General features: G+C 40.6%; 1 long non-coding RNA gene across 1 annotated transcript; it reads right to left on the minus strand.

Moving 5' to 3' along the window:
• Positions 1-1,928: 1,928 nt before the first annotated feature.
• LOC147433444 (uncharacterized) lies at positions 1,929-2,318 on the minus strand. Its single transcript, XR_015185411.1, has 3 exons — positions 2,274-2,318; positions 2,103-2,175; positions 1,929-2,021 (listed from the first exon to the last, which is right to left on the minus strand). It is a non-coding gene; the product is annotated as an uncharacterized LOC147433444 (long non-coding RNA).
• Between the last annotated feature and the right edge of the window lie 2,695 nt (positions 2,319-5,013).

The following is a 5,013-nucleotide window of genomic DNA, read 5'->3' on the forward strand; positions in this document are numbered from 1 at the left end:
GATGGTGCAGCATGTGTACATGCATAAAGATCTGCATATTGACTCAGAGAGTTCTACTTTGCCATTACATAGACCAAATTGTAAGTCTCTTAACTTAAATCCTTATTTGTAATGCATGTTGTATAAGGTTATTTGTTGTACAGATTTGTATCCTTCAAACATTATGGAATGGCAGCCAGTAGAGTGTGTTATAAATATTCTAGATGTGTGTCATGGATCAATTGGTGAAGAAATATACAAGGGAAGGACTAAGGGTTCACTAGCAGAGAATGGAATATTCTTCTTTGACCATTATTATGTTCCACCTAGAAGGACTGGAGAACTTGGAGCCACAACCAAGCTAGACTTGCCTGATTTCAAAAGTGGAGAATGGTCACTCCCTAGCTCAAATACAAGTGAGGGCTACAGGTGCAAACTGTTTTGTGAGATTCAAAAGTGTTTGAAAGCAAACATAGCAAGCAAACAGAGTAGAATTTCTATATTCATGCCCATTACAGTTTTTATAGACTTCTTCTCTAATGCTGAAGTCAAAAAATCTAGAACAATGTTTTCAGTGAAGACTTTAGACTCAGCAAATGTACTTGAATTTGTGGATGAGGGTTGGAACACCAAAACAGTGAACGGAATCACTTGCAATGTGCAAGCTAGCTCAATTGCTTGCAAATACATGATAGGGACACAAAACTTCATTATGTCATTTTATTATAGAAGATGGCACTATGTTGGTGGTCAGCTAACTCCACTTGATCAAGACATGGAGGACTTCATTGACAGCCCAATAGAAGACATTGATATATGGGTAAACAATGAGCATGTGTCAATTGTAAAGATAAGAGGCAATTGTAGCTTACAGCAATTGAGATTGGACCTGCAAAATGATGAAATTGAACTGCCCACAACATTCTGCTTTCAAATAAATGGTGGAAAGGTAATTGTTATGCCTAAAAGTCTCTTGTTCTCTTATTGGTTCTTTATTTAACTTGGACTGTTTTTGTAGGTATCAAAAAGGAATGAAAAGAGGCTACAGTGCAAGGACATCTTGGATGGCATTGTACATTTGGTGCCTTAAACATCCTTCAAGGCAATTTTGTAACACATGCCCTGCAAGGATCTTGTTTTGTATCACATGACCTGCAAGGATCTTATTGAAATAAAGATGTAAAAGGATCTTTATTTTGTTATTGAAATGCAACTTTTCCAAACATCAATGGTTTTACTTCAATGATTTGATTTTGTAACAGAGTCTTAAAACAAGGTGATCAAAATGTATTCAATTTCAAATGTTTGCAATTACATACAAGGGTCCATTGGTTACAAGTGGGCTATACAAGAGCCAATTGGATACAAGTGGGCTATAGAATAGACAATTGGATACAAGTGGGAAGCTTGATACAAGTGGGCTACTATAAAGAGTGGGCTACAAAAAGCTAGAATAGTTTTCTGTCGGGAGTTTTCCTGTCCCTAGGGGACTTCCTTAATGGGGTTGGTGCTTTTGCAGGAGATTTTCTTGTGGGCTCTTTGGCAGCGGGCTCTTTTGTCCTGGGAGATTTTCTTGTGGGCTCTTTGGCAGGAGGGCTTGAGGGCTGCTTCCTCTTTCTCTTATCATCCATCTCTTCACTTGCCTTTTCCTGCTCACCACTCTCTTCTTCCTCTTCACTTCCCTTTTCCTCTTCTAGCTTTGCTTTCCCCTTTGCCTTTTCTAGCTTTGCTTTCCCCTTCTCTTCAACATCATCATCTTTAAATACCTCTTGCAGTTTTCCATTTGCTTCAATCATATACTTGATAATCCTTGCTCTTGTCAACCATACATGGTTCTCACTATAGCACTCTCTGTTGATCTATACAAGGCAATAGAAAGCAAGTTTTAGGAACAAAAATATGAGAAAAAATACAGCTGGCAAATATGAAATATGATATACTTCTAAATCCTGATTGTCATTGCAGTATATGAAGTCCAAGAGGAGCTTGGCATTTGTCACTACCCTCCATCCACATGAATGGCTTTCAGGCTGGATTGGAACCTGCAATTCATTACATGTATTTATGGGAAAAAATATTTGAGGATAATCCATTGAAGTGAACAAAGCATAAAGAATTCCAACCTTCACAATTGAAAATTGGATTTCAGTCAGCATCTTTGGCATGGGTGGACAATTCTCCAGTGTCTCTATAAATCTTGTAGCAGCATTGTCCAAAATTCTTTATAAATGAGGTTCTGCTTTACTAAAAGTATGTGCTTGTGGTTTACAAAATGTGTCTGCTGCTATGCTTACAATTTTGCTTGACCATGTACTCCAGCAAGAGAATTGACAAAGTAGCATTTTCTTTTCACAATATCAATTGCAATTAAACTCCAATGTGAGCTATAAAAACAAGCCTCAGTTAGCCTTCTAACATGAATTAGTAAATTCTCTTCATGTAGGTAGGAAACTTACCTCTCATGATAAGGAATCAAGAAAATTTCACAGATTTCCAAGTCCACATGAGTCAACCACTTTGTGAGCTCTCTAATATTTGTCTCTGTCCTGAGAAAGTGGGAGATAGAGGGGTCTAAAAATTCCACCTTTTGTTGAAGGTCTGACTCATATGTATGCATCATTAACCTGGTACAAGGTATTGTTATATAAAGAGTTCTTGCTATTAACAAAAATACAGAGGAAAACAAAAACAACCTGAGGCATGTGATAAGGAGTGGATAATTGATCTCCTTGGTCCAGTCCTTGAGAATTTCCAAGGTCTCGGAGTCAAGTGAATTGTAATCCTCCCTAGGATCCTCCTCACTGAATAGAGTGACAACAAAACCAGTAGGATTGACACTCCTCAAGAGGGGCACTAGATGAGGTTCCAACAGGTCAAGCTCCTTTCTCTCTGCAATTTCCTTGTCTTCCTTGGCTCTCTTTTTCCTTTCCTTTTCCTCTTCTTCAGTAATATCAACTACTCCTACTTCAGGCTCCTTGGGATTCCTCCATGGAGGAATGTTGAGAATATTGAATGCCTTAATATCATGCATAGGGACAGGCTCCAACATTTTTGAAAACCTGTATCTCAGCCTCTTGAGAGTGATCGTGTCTTTGTCCATCAAAGTAACCCTATGGGCATGAGCTGCACAGATATAGGCATCTTGGAAAAGCTCAATCATAAAGTCCTCAGAAGCCTCCTGGATACATGCCAATGCAGTTCTAGTCCACCTCATGTCAATCTTGTACTCCTCTGCAACTTGTCTGCATAGTCTCTGGAAGGGCAGTTTGGGAATTGCAAGATTGATGGCCTTTATGGCCTTCCTTATCTCTCTTAGACATTTGACCCCCTGCTTGAACTTTCTCTTTGTAAGGAGAGGCTCAAGCTGCAGAGGCTTGGAAGCTTTCCTCTGATGTGTAGTTTTCCTTTTGCTTGGTTTAGGGTCAGGTGTGCTTGGTTTAGGGTCCTTTTTCTGAGATGTGCTCTTCTTTGTGCCAGCAGAGGTTGGTTTTCCAGGAGCTTTGGAAGTGGATGGTTGGTTTGGTAAAGTACCAGCTAAAGCTTTGCTAGGCTGAGGAACTTCTTCTTCATCTTTGGATAGAGGCTTCTCAACCTTCCTTGCAGTCTTCTTGGTCCTTGCCATCTTCAAAAGGGATAGGAAGGATTGCTACACAACAAACAACAAACATTAGTATTAAAAAAAACGATGTATATTTAATTTTTAATATTACCTTCACAAAGCACAATAGAAAAGCGTCTGTCTACCGCTTGTCACACCGTGCGCGATAACAATAGCACTAAAAGTTTTCACCATCCAAGCGGCTCGCGCACGGAGTGACAAGCGGTAGACAGAGGCAGACATTGCATGTGACATGGTAAACTCCACCTTGTGGACATAGTGGCACACATTGGATGTGGACATAGTGGCACACATAGCGGTACACATGTTAAACTCTTCCTTGTGGACATAATGGAACACATTGAGGTGACACCCCGTACGCGAAATCACAAAGGGACCACTGACCTCACACTTTAGATGATTGCGCACGGGGTGACGGAGTGACAGCGGTTAACAGAGGCACACATTGCATGTTACATGGTGGCACACATTGGATGTGGACATAGTGGCACACATTGCGGTACACATGGTAAACTTCTACTTGTGGACATTGTGGAACACATTGCGGTGACACCCCGTACGCGAAATGACAAAGTGTCCAATGTCCTCACACTTACAAATATCGCACACGGGGTGACGGTCAAAGCGCCCGAAGGATCGGGTTTTGGAAGCGCGAGAACCGGGTAAAACCTCCTTCAAAATGCGCTTAATTTGGGTTTTGAGGAGATTCGTGGGCTTATATAGGGCGCTATGCGCAAGTCCCTAGGCGCACCGCTCCTCCCTAGGGGAATACTAGCCATTGGGCACACACTTCGAGGCGGCAACCGCTTTGCACACCCCCCGAGGCGGGGTTTTTGGCCATAAAAACAACCTACCCAACCCATTTTTTTGCTTATTGTCATTCACAAGGCTTCGAAATAAAGCCTCCAACCCTCCAATTGGCACCCCGCGACACCCCGTGCGCGATTTTAAAAGCTCTCGAACTCATCTTCGCTATAGGAAATCGCGTACCAAGTGTCAGTGAGTGCCGACTTTCTCTTAGCCCTCACAGCTCGCATAGCAAGTAACAAACTCAGCATGTGACACAAATTTATGTAATTCTTTTTTTCTTACTTAGATTTACAACTTGCATACTTGTTTATTAACCATTATTAGTTTTTTCTATTATGAAAGAAGGGTTGTTTATTTATATATTTTAGTCATAGAAGAAATTTACACACGATGTCATGTCTATTTTTTAATGTCTTGATGGACTTCTCTTTTCTCTTTTTCAGCTGAACATTTGTGGATTGTCATAATGGATACATAGGATATACAAGAGACCGCTGATGACAGGCTGATGTCTTTTCTTTACAAAGTTAATGAACTTACAAGATTTCAAAGTGCAAAGAGATTTTTAATGCTGCCTTTGATCTTCAAGCACTTGTGGATGGCTT

This window comes from Adiantum capillus-veneris, chromosome 19 (genome assembly GCF_014529385.1).
Source record: "Adiantum capillus-veneris isolate H3 chromosome 19, ASM1452938v2, whole genome shotgun sequence".
Classification (NCBI taxonomy): domain Eukaryota; kingdom Viridiplantae; phylum Streptophyta; class Polypodiopsida; order Polypodiales; family Pteridaceae; genus Adiantum; species Adiantum capillus-veneris.